We start from the raw sequence: 11,736 nt of genomic DNA, 5'->3' as shown, positions 1-11,736 counted from the left end.
ATAACATTTGAAATGAAAATATAAAATATTCTATAAAAATAAACTAAAAAGTCTGCTGTAAAGAAAATTGAGAAAATGTAATAAGTATTAAATGTTCTGTCAACTAAAGAATATACAGATGAACAAGCCATGTCTTAGCTTGAAACTCGTTCATATTTCAAATAAAGAGTGTGTGTTTAAATATGCATATCATGTGTACATGTGCAGATATATGTATATCACTGTTAGAAGTCAATGCCCAGTGTCTTCCTCAATTGTTCACCACCTTGTTTTTCAACACATCTCTCATTGAAATTCAACTTCCCTGATTGGCTGGGCGGTGTGATCATCAAACCTCAGGGATTAGGCTACATTCACCACACCAGAGCTGAAACCTCTTTGTGCCCTACTTTATTAATATGCTTCCTGGTATATGAACCTAGGTTTTCAATCTGTGTGGTAACATTTTACTGAGTTGGCTATCTCCTCAGCCCCCTTTCTTAAAATAGCAACAGTATCTTGTACAAATATCACCAGTATTACAATAGAGTGACTTCTAAGAGACATCAGTATAATTGTTTTGTTTCATCATTCTGTAAATATTTTTATAGCTCCTTCTTTTACTATTTCAAGGCCTTGGACTGAAAAATATGTATGTTGGGACTATTTTTGTGAGAAATTATCATTCTCTAATAAATACCACCCATGACAGCACAAGAAATGCTATCTCAGCATATGACCCATGAGACGTTATTAAAACAACTGGAACATGTAGCTTATTGAATAATTTTAAAACACAGAACTGAGATATTGAATGGGAAGAACCTCAAATAGAATGTAAATGAGAGGACATTCTTTATGCCTTGAATCTAGACCACACAATATCACAACTCTCGATTTGTCATGTGTGTCTTAAAACTGATATATAGATCTAATGACAGAATTAAGGTTCAAGAGGGCACATAAATTGAAAATTCCCTGAGCCAACAACCCACTTATTTAACTGAAGGATCTAGGTACAACTATTTTGGCAAAGCTGTACTTTAACAATTATCCTATGAATATTTATGAGATTTATGGGGAGTTTCTGAGCACTGAATGCATTAGGGGTGAATGGATGTCTGCAAAATGTGACTGAATTAAAATTCTGTAAAATTTAGCACCCATATCGCTTAAGTGTTTTCCAAGCAGTCATTAGACGATATGAAAGTAACATAACCCTGGACTCTGACCTCATAGGTAGCAATGAATATCCTAGTACGAGCACCAGTGGAAGGGGAAGCCCTGGGTCCTGCTGAGACTGAACCCCCAGTGAACTAGACTGTTGGGGGGAGGGCGGCAATGGGGGGAGGGTTGGGAGGGGAACACTCATAAGGAAGGGGAGGGGGGAAGTGGATGTTTGCCCGGAAACCAAAGAATTATTATTAAGTATTAAATAAATTAAAAAAAAAAAGAAAGTAACATAACAAGAATTCTTGCTTCAGAACTATCCCTCAGGTCTCCAAACCTTTTGAAATGAAACATATACATGTTTCTACATTGAAACATACATATTTAATATGGCATGCAATTTTTTCTACCTGTAAACAAACTTTTGCTTACTAATTATAGATATGTTAAGGTTGTGTGTGTGTGTGTGTGTGTGTGTGTGTGTGTGTGTGTGTGTGTCTGTATGTGTGTTTGACAAATTAAGAACTTGCTCAAAGCATTCTAGTTGTAAAGGAAAACACAGCAGGATGGGGAATGGCTTGAGTCTGTCACTTAAGAAAATCATATTCTCTTGTTATATTGCTGAGCTCAACACTTCCTAGTCACAGAATTTTCCTAGTAGTACACTGACACCAATTCTGGTTTTCCTTGTCCTTATGGTAATACAGGTACTGATTGGATAAACAATTGCCTGGAAGCATCATCTCTATCTTACTTATCAGTGTCTGCAGCCTGGTTGGTATATAGTGTACTGGTCCAACCCCATGTAGTATGAGAATTCACATGGCTCATTCCTTGTAGGGAGTGGTGCGACAGCTGTATGATAATGAGGTGAATCTGGCACCCTCCTAACAACAGTACTGAGCATGCGTGGAGTTTTGCACCTGACGTCAGTCTGGCTGGGGCGGTACTATGCTAAATGGGAGTTCATGCCTCGCCAATCTCTGGAGGACAAGTAGCTGGGATGGCAGTGGGGTGACTCGTGCCCCACCAATCCCTGAAAGAAGATTAGCATACTGTTGTGTATATAAGCCGAGCGGCAAAGCTGCTCGGCGAGGTAACACTTAAAGCTGTAACACTTGGAGCTGTAACACTTAGGGCTGGCTGCCGCCGCCTCCCTGTATCAACAAAGAAGGTGTCCTGCAGTAAAGGCTGTTGGGAAGAATCCAACCGTGTTGCGTCTTCCTTGCCCGTACGGGGACGAGGACATCCTCGTGGATCTCAGAACTCTTCAGCTTCAGGAAGATCGACGTCGGAAAAGTTCCCGGTAAGGGACGATAAAGTTCTCTGGAGGTGAGCAGAGACGATGGAAGCCTTGGTTTAGAGGCTAAAAGGTCTGCAGTCTGCAGCAATGTTGTTTCCAATGGATCCTTTGTGGGTAAGGCTTGTAATTTTGTTTATTTTTTTTCTTTGTGTGGGAAGCGGTTAGAGCAGTTAGGACAGGTCAGAGGGTCCTTACAGAGCAACAAGAAAGTATGTCAGAGGGAGTAAAGGTCTTGAAAGAAAAAAAGAAAAGAAAAGGAGATAAAAGGAACAGAGAGAAGGCAGAGATGAAAAAAGAGGATAATCAGGACCAGGAAACAAATAAGATATATTCTTTAAAAGCCTTGACCTTAGAAATGTCAGACAATCTAGAAAGCATCACTGACAGCTTAGAGAAAGTGAAAGTAAAGGTAGAACCATCGGTCCCGGGCCTCCCGCAGAGCAACAAAAAGAAGCACAAGACTCCACCTCAGTTCCACCACCAGACTCATATTGACCCCTAGAATGGGAACTCAGGTGGTGGATACAGATTTTAAAGGCCCCAGTAAGCAGAATTCAGAAGTATCACAGAAATTTAAAGCATGTGCAAAGATAAAGACTTGGGGTAATGGTAGTGGTCAAAAGGGGACAAGGTAATAATGGTAATGTGTTCTTTTAGAGTTATGTTAAAATCTAGAGAAGCAAAGTCGATTCTCATAGATGCTTTTAGTCTTTGGACCCTGACTAGAGACAATATACACCCTAGGCAAGAGAGAGAATGGGGTTGAGAAAAACAGTCCTCCCGAACTCTCCACAGATGCTTTGGCAAAAGAAGGAAATGAGCTTAAGTTTTTTGAAGCTCTCCTGGGAACAGAAGGAGGTGGGAGACGTCTTGCCTCCTTGCTGGCTCCTATTGGAGAAGTGCTTGTTTCTGGTTCTGGGTTCTTTAGGTAGGATGTCTGGGTCCCTTTGGTGGAACGCCATCTAGTCCTTTTCCTCTGTGTCTATTGTCTGTCCTTGGTGCACCAAGCTGTGGATGTATGTCAATTTATGTCTGGGTTTTGCTTCTCGTTGCTTGAATGTTTTGTGTTTCATGTTTAAAAGAAAAAAAATGGTTAAAACTTTAAATGCTGGTTGATTCACCCATTGATGTAGCTTTAACTCCTTTCAAGAAAGGAACAAATAAATAAAAAGTTTCAATTGGCTTTTGGAGCTGGCATCTGTAGCTAGAAGCCTAAGTTGGCTGGACAAGCTCCCCAGGGGGCTGGCTAAATGTTTATACTAGCCGCCCTAGAAGCGGCCTATACAAAAGTGGTTAAGGTGCTTGAAAACAATCAATTGTTCATAGCACCTGAAAAGGTTCAAATGGGCCAAATGGGAGAATATTTAGGAACTAAAATCACTTCTCATAGCATTTCTCCTCAAAAAATTGAATTACCATTTAAAAACATTAAATGACTTTCAAAAATTAGTAGGATTCGACCCTATATTAAAATGACCAATGTAGATTTACAACCACTTTATGAGATCCTGAAAGGGGATTCTCAGCTTACTTCACCCCGTGTTTTAACCAAGGAAGCACGATTATCCTTGAGGAAAGTAGAAGAAAGACTAGAAAAGGCAATACTAAAAAGGTACAAGGAAGAGGAAGATCTGCTTTTGTGTATACTGAGAACTTTTTGTCAACCTACAGGAGTATTATGGCAACAAGGTCCACTTCTTTGGATTTATTCCCATATTTCTCCTAATAAAACCCTTGAATATTACCCTTCTGCTGTTGCACAGCTAGCTATATTAGGCGTTAAATCTTGCATTCAGCATTTTGGTATTTCACCAAAGAAAATTATTATACCATATACAACCACTCAGGTAGAAACATTGTGTGCATTGATAGATGATTGGGCCATATTGCGCTGTAGTTTTGATGGAGAGTTTGACAATCATTATCCTAAGGATCCGTTGCTACAATTTTTTACTGAACATCCAGTGATCTTTCCTAAGATCACTGCCTCAGAGCCTTTGTCTGGAGCATTAGATATTTATACAGATGGCTCCAAAACCGGTGTAGGTGCCTATATGGTTGATTCTCAAGAACCAGTATTAATTCAATATAGTCCAGGTACCCCCCAAATTACAGAATGTAAAATTGTATTGGAAGTTTTCAAAAGATTTCATGATTCTTTTAATTTAATTTCTGACTCTGCTTATGTGGTTAATGCTGTGCGCTCACTTGAAATTGCAGGGCCAATTCGGTCGACTAGTACTGTATGTCAAATTCTTTTAGAATTACAAAATTTGATTTGGGCCAGAAAAAATAAATTTTTCATACAACATATTCGAGCCCATACTAATTTGCCTGGTCCCATGACCAGTAATAACGCCCTGGTGGATGCTAGTACTCGTAGAGAGTTTATTTTTCATGCTGCTCCGGTTGATCTCGCTAGAGAATTTCATCAAAAGTTTCATGTACCTGCCTTTACTCTTCAACAAAAATTTAAAATCTCTAGAGCTGCAGCTCGTGATGTGGTATTAAGTTGCCAGAATTGTGTTCAATTTCACCACCCTCCTCATGTAGGGATTAACCCTCGTGGTCTGATCCCGCTAAAACTTTGGCAGATGGATGTCACACACATATCTCAATTTGGAAATTTAAAATATGCTCATGTTTCTGTTGATACATGTTCTGATATTATACATGCTACTCTGATGACTGGTGAAAAGGCTCGTAATGCCATTAGCCATTGCTTAGAGGCATGGGCAGCCTGGGGAAAGCCTGATAGTCTCAAGACGGACAACGGGCCTGCCTACACTGCAAAGTCCTTTCAGGCATTTTGCCAGACAATGCAGGTCAAACTACTACAGGATTGCCATACAATCCCCAAGGTCAAAGAATTGTGGAAAGAGTACATCGTACCTTAAAAGAGCTGATAAAAAAACAAAAGGAGGGAATTGCCAGCAGCCGAACACCAAAAGAACAACTTTCTTTAGCTCTTTTTACTCTAAATTTCTTAGTTTTGGATGCGCATGGCCGCTCTGCTGCGGATCGCCATGCTGCTACTACACCTATAACTAATGCAGAAGTAAAGTGGAAGGATGTCTTAACTGATAAATGGTGTGGCCCAGATCCCGTGATCTCGAGATCTAGGGGAGCTGTTTGTGTTTTTCCGCAGAATCAAGAAAATCCAATTTGGGTACCTGAGCGCTTGACTCGAAAATTGCCTTCTGCTCTTCCTGAAGATGAGACTACGAACCCTACTATTGCTACTGGGAATGATAATACAGGTTAATTCGATCACCCTGTGGGCTATTGCCAGATCCTGGCCAGTACCCATGCCAGTCCATAGCAATTCTACTGTTTTACCAACCTTTTTCTCTACCTCCTGTTTGCGTGATGTTCCTTGTATAGTGCCAACTGGAGAAATGCCCCAACGGTATGCCGCCACTAACGTTTCTCTGTTGCATACCTTATTTTTTACCATTAAAGACTCTTCCCTGCCCTGTATTTGGTTGCGTAGAGCCACGTTAGCTAATTGGTTGAATCCTATAAGTGACAGCACAATGAACACCGGGATCATCCTGGCTGCTTTGAGTCAAATTGCCCAGGGAGTCTCTTCACCCAGCGAGGACATGTCAATCGATAGTTCTGCTGATCTGAACATTACAACACTAATTGTGATGCATAATTGTAGTGTTCCATCACGCCCAGGGCAAGGTAACTATGCACAGAATACCTCTACCCGTCGTAGAGTCTTACCCGCTTGCCCCCCGAATCAAGAGGTTCCACCTAATTTTACCCCATGTCAGAGTCCATTCCATAGAACAAAACAATTCCTACCGGGATTTGAATTTTCCCCTCCTCTTGGCCATGTACAGTATGACTGGGGGGAGAATAAGACTGGCAAGCATAATCTCTGGCCTTGGTTTCAATGGGTGCTGTCCAATGAGCAAGGGGCATATACATCCCTGACCCCCTTTGCTAGGTTGATGGGTGAGAACTTCACGCTGTATAATGTTTCGGCTACCAGAAAAAATGATACCAGGTTGACCAATATTCAATATAATAACCTCTTGGAACATAATACTGCCACTAGTACTTCAGTATGTGTTAGATCACCTTTTTCTTTCTGATAAGCACTAATGTCAACAATGGTGTTTTAAATTGTAATAGCTCTGATGTAGTCTGCTATTTAGCTGAATGCTGAGATGGCAACAATGACACCGCAGTAATGGTCAAGATTCCCTCCTTTGTGCCAATCCCAGTAGAGGCAAACCCAGTTTTCCTATTCTTAATTTGCTGTGAACCAAAAGAGATTTTGGAATTACGGCAGTCATAATTTCAGCCATCGTGCTGTCTGCTGCCGCAGCTACCACAGCTACAATCGCTATGACCAATCAAATACAGACAGCTGAGACTGTCAATCAGATTGTAGAAAGAACTGCAATGGTGCTAGAGATAGAAGAAGAATTTAATACTCATTTGGCATCTGGCCTTCTATTAGCCAATCAAAGGATAGATTTAGTTCAAGAACAAATTGAAACACTGTATCATATGACACAGCTGTCTTTCCTCCCTAAGAGGTTTATACATACTCCTTTACAAGCCAACTTTTCTCAGCATTCTCAACAGAGCAAAGAAATCTCAAATTATCTGGAAGGAAACTGGTCCATGAAAGCAGAGCAACTATCCAGACAATTGCTGATACAGATTGCTGTCCTCAACAGCACTAGGCTGGACCCCATCACAATTGAAGACTTTACCTCATGGATTACCAATGCTTTCTCCTTTTTTAAGGAGTGGGTGGGCATGTTTGCCTGGGGAGCTATTGTCCTCCTGGGATGCGGAGTATGTCTCTGGCTTATTGGCCGTTTAAAAAGAGAACATGCCAGACACAAAGCGATTGTTTACCAGACTATGACTGCCATTGACAATGGTGCTTCTCCCAATGTATGGCTGGCCTCTTTGAAAGATTAAGAGTTCGCCCTAGATCATTTTTGTCACAGTCATGTGGGGTCATTGTATCCAGGGACGGGCAACTTTCCTCGAGCTCAGACCAACCTAAGACACGGGGCCCGGTGGCGATAGGGTGACCCAACGACGGGTAAGGCCGAGTCATCGTCAGGAACGACCTAAGACAGGAGCAATGACAAGATTGACGTGAGACCCAGATCTAGACCAGTCATTTTATAAAACAAAAAAGGGGGAGATGTAGGGAGCGGTGCGACAGCTGTATGATAATGAGGTGAATCTGGCGCCCTCCTAACAACAGTACTGAGCATGCGTGGAGTTTTGCACCTGACGTCAGTCTGGCTGGGGCGGTACTATGCTAAATGGGAGTTCATGCCTCGCCAATCTCTGGAGGACAAGTAGCTGGGATGGCAGTGGGGTGACTCGTGCCCCACCAATCCCTGAAAGAAGATTAGCATACTGTTGTGTATATAAGCCGAGCGGCAAAGCTGCTCGGCGCGGTAACACTTAAAGCTGTAACACTTGGAGCTGTAACACTTGGAGCTGTAACACTTAGGGCTGGCTGCCGCCGCCTCCCTGTATCAACAAAGAAAGTGTCCTGCAGTAAAGGCTGTTGAGAAGAATCCAACCGTGTTGCGTCTTCCTTGCCGGACGAGGTGGGCGCGACAATTCCTCTGTTGTTGTTTGTAGATGTTCTTTTAAGTTCTTTTCTTCATTGTCATATTAATTTTTCCCCATTCTCCAGTGGGGCAAAATAACAAATATCATTCACTTCATGTAGCTTATGTTCATTCAGTAAGAAAAACATCATGTTTGTAGCATTCTTACATGGCTATTTTCTCTACCATCTACATATATATATATATATATATATATATATATATATATATATATATATATATATATTTTCCTGTCATGTTATTTACTTATTATATCCTTCCCTCTTCTTTTACATTCTTCCCATACATCTAGTGTCATTTTTGCCTGCATCGTACCCATTGCCATGGAGATTCACTTACTCTACCCTCTAAATCTATGTGCCCCAAATTAAATGTTTTCTATGATAAGTTGCTTTGGTCTTGAGATGTTTTGGCACAACAATAGAAAAGTAAATAAGTTATCATCCACATGTTTATCTATGTAATTCTGGCATGATCATTGTCATCAGAATACTGCTGGCAAGTATTAACTATATTATATTGGATTGTACTATTCCACAGTTTGGACAGTAATATTTTCATACATGATCTCTTTATATATTGATAATTATACTTAGCCCTGTCTAGCTACAAATGACTGAAACTCAATATAGAATGTTAGAAGACTTTTCACGATGAGCCTTAAAATAATTTTACATGAAATTTCAAGGAGGGATTTTTCTTTATAGAGAATAGAATAAATAAATACATGGTCTTTTTCAGGTATTTTTAAAGGGGAAAGAAATAGGCAGAGGAATATTTTAATATGTTATGACTATTGGTTTCTATTTTACTACTACTTGTGGATCAGCATATAGAACACTTAACTCCTTCTACAGCACTACATCTGTCTGTTGCTATTCTCCCCTCCATATCAATCTGGAAACCTTAAAGCTCAACCCCAGTTATATACTTTCTTCCATAATGCCGCATTTACTCCAAAAATCCACACCTCCTAATCTTCAAAACATTAAAACATTTCCAAATAGTGTCACTTTCTTGTGAGTAAACTTTCAAATATATGAGACTGTGGAAGCAATTTTTATTCCAACTGATATATATACATATATATATATATATATATATATATATATATATATATATATATATATATATATGTCTTCTAATTTTTTTCTGAGTAATCAACATTGACCAACTAACAATTCTCTAGCCTATATAAATAAAGCAAGCATTACATCAATTAATATATATTCAGCATTTATGTTATCTCTTTCCATATTTGTCTAATACATTTTTATTATAGGCCAGAACTTTTGTTTTGTGTATACCTTTCTGAAAATGAAGAACAACTTAACTGTGTTTTCATTATTAGACTGTGAGTTTTTTTGTTGAGTTGTTATTCACTGCTAGTTATAGTTACTTCTTTTCCATGTTATTGAATGCTAATTGATATGCTTGCTACATTGTAGTTAGTTAATAGTTACTAAGATCTGATATATTTTATAACCACTTAGTATTGCTAGTATTATTTTATAGCCACTTAGTTATTGATAGTGTTATTGTTAGTGTTACTTTCAAAACAGTGTTGCCTATTAAACAAATTAAGAGCAAATAAATTAATTTAGCTTCATTTATTCATTTTCTGAAACTCTTCTTTTTTGTAAATTAGTGTGCCAGAACTATATCATTTCATTCCCTTTTGAAAAAGTTCTTAACTTTTTATTTACAGCATGTTACCATGAGCTTTTTTGCCTGTATTACTCACTCAGTTCTGAAGAATAAAGAAAAGCTTTAAAATTTACTAGCATTTCACAGAATGAATTAACAACTTTATCTGTAGACTATCTTTAGGAAGCATATAGTTGTTGTTGTTGTTCTTCTTGTTGTTGCTGCTGGGTATGTGTGAGTGTGTGTGTGTGTGTGTGTGTGTGTGTGTGTGTGTGTGTTTGTTTGTTTGTTTGTGTGTGTGTTGAGATGCATCTACTTATGAGATAAAATGTTGAGAACCAACTTGGTTTAGATAAGTACATGTATATTTTCTTTTTTTCTGTTTTCTTTTCTTTTGTTGTATATTTACTTTATTTACATTCCACCATTACAAAGACAAGAAATCTAGCAGGAGGGTCCTCTACAGATTTGAATGGATTAATGTTTTGATCAGTAGCACCAGAAATTAGATAATTAAGTTGTATTATCATTCTAGATTGCTATGAATCCATGAGAGTATATAAAGAGCAGCTACATGTATCTATGTCTCATGTATAAGCCGTGTCATCAAGGTTCTCCCCATTCTTCTGGATACCCAAACCAGTAACAATCCTGGAAACGTGTAGTTGCAGGATCAGATTGTACCAACCATTTAAATAATATGTGATTCATGCAAAGAATATCTATGAAACTCAAAGAATTTCCTTATGTCAAATAAATATTGCAAGCAAGTGAGTGGCCAACTTTATTTTATTTTATGACACCAAGATGGTAAAGGTTGTATGTTCTATAACTACCCAATGTCCATAACAACCACTAAATATATAGAAGTAAAATAAATAAGAAGGAAATTAAAGCATGGGTTATACTGTAAATATTTATAAAATATATGGTTACCAGCAATTGCCATCTCCTAGAGTGGTGCTTTGTTATCAGGATAGAGTTGGCAGATCTTGGAAGCAGGCTGGGGAAAACTTGTGGCTAGTCTGTTTCCCATGAGAGGAATCTATTCTTTTATATCTCAAGGAAATTTTCCCAATCTGTCTGACAGGAAGGAACCAGCTGTGCAAGACAAAACAATTAAAAAGTCAGATAGGAAACTTGAACTAGGAGAGAATATTTAACACGAAGTCACAGGCCAGAAAATACATAAATGATAAACTAAAACATGTAATATGTATACAGTGTGTTCAGTCCAAAGAAAAATGCTTCGAATAATCGAGATAGGATGTTGTGTGGTTGAGATCTCTCTCTCTCTCTCTCTCTCTCTCTCTCTCTCTCTCTCTCTCTCTCTCTCTGTGTGTGTGTGTGTGTGTGTGTGTGTGTCTGTGTACACATATCAATGCAAATGTTTTGCATGTATTTGCATGATGTGAAAATCTGAATTCATTGAAAACCAGAATTCATTGTCAGCATTTATGGCTGACACATTAACTTTTAGAATAAAATCTCTCTGTTACCTCAGAGTTCATTAGTTGGTTAGATTATTTACTCAGCAAGTTCTGGGAACCCTCTGCCCTCACTTCCTCAATGCTATCAGTATATATATATATATATATATATATATATATATATATATATATATATATTGCATCATATATATATATATGCATCAGTATGTGTGCTTAACTTTTAATTAGGAAATAGAGATTTGACCTCAGGACCTTACATTTATGTATAACATATTTATCCAGACATTTTATAAAATATATAATTTGCATATTTCAAGAATAAATTCTAAATGTGTTGCTGAGTAAAATATCCCTGAGATGCTGAAACCTGACCAAACCCTTTAGAGATGTTGGGAAGCTTCTCCTGTGAATACATAGCATAACTCAAAATGATCATCAAGATCAAAATCTTCAAAACGGAAACACAGACCTTAATTAATAGCAAAGAGTGTGGCAGACTAGTATTAAGAGCATGAAAGAGTCCTCAGAAGTAAGATGAGACCAAACAATTTGGCATGCTCTG

At 38.5% G+C, this 11,736-nt stretch overlaps 1 long non-coding RNA gene across 2 annotated transcripts; it reads left to right on the top strand.

The window, feature by feature from the left end:
• Positions 1 to 2,242: 2,242 nt before the first annotated feature.
• LOC148001534 (uncharacterized) lies at positions 2,243 to 8,019 on the top strand. Of its 2 annotated transcripts, none has more exons than XR_015635430.1 (2): positions 2,243 to 2,455; positions 5,601 to 8,019. It is a non-coding gene; the product is annotated as an uncharacterized LOC148001534 (long non-coding RNA). The 2 variants fall into 2 exon arrangements; XR_015635431.1 differs by having other exon boundaries at positions 2,243 to 2,481.
• Positions 8,020 to 11,736: the final 3,717 nt, after the last annotated feature.

This window comes from Rattus norvegicus, chromosome 13 (genome assembly GCF_021556685.1).
Source record: "Rattus norvegicus strain SHRSP/BbbUtx chromosome 13, alternate assembly SHRSP_T2T, whole genome shotgun sequence".
NCBI classification, from domain to species: Eukaryota; Metazoa; Chordata; class Mammalia; order Rodentia; family Muridae; genus Rattus; species Rattus norvegicus.
The sequence above is the reverse complement of the archived record's forward strand: the minus strand, read 5'-3'. Positions and strand labels throughout refer to the sequence as shown.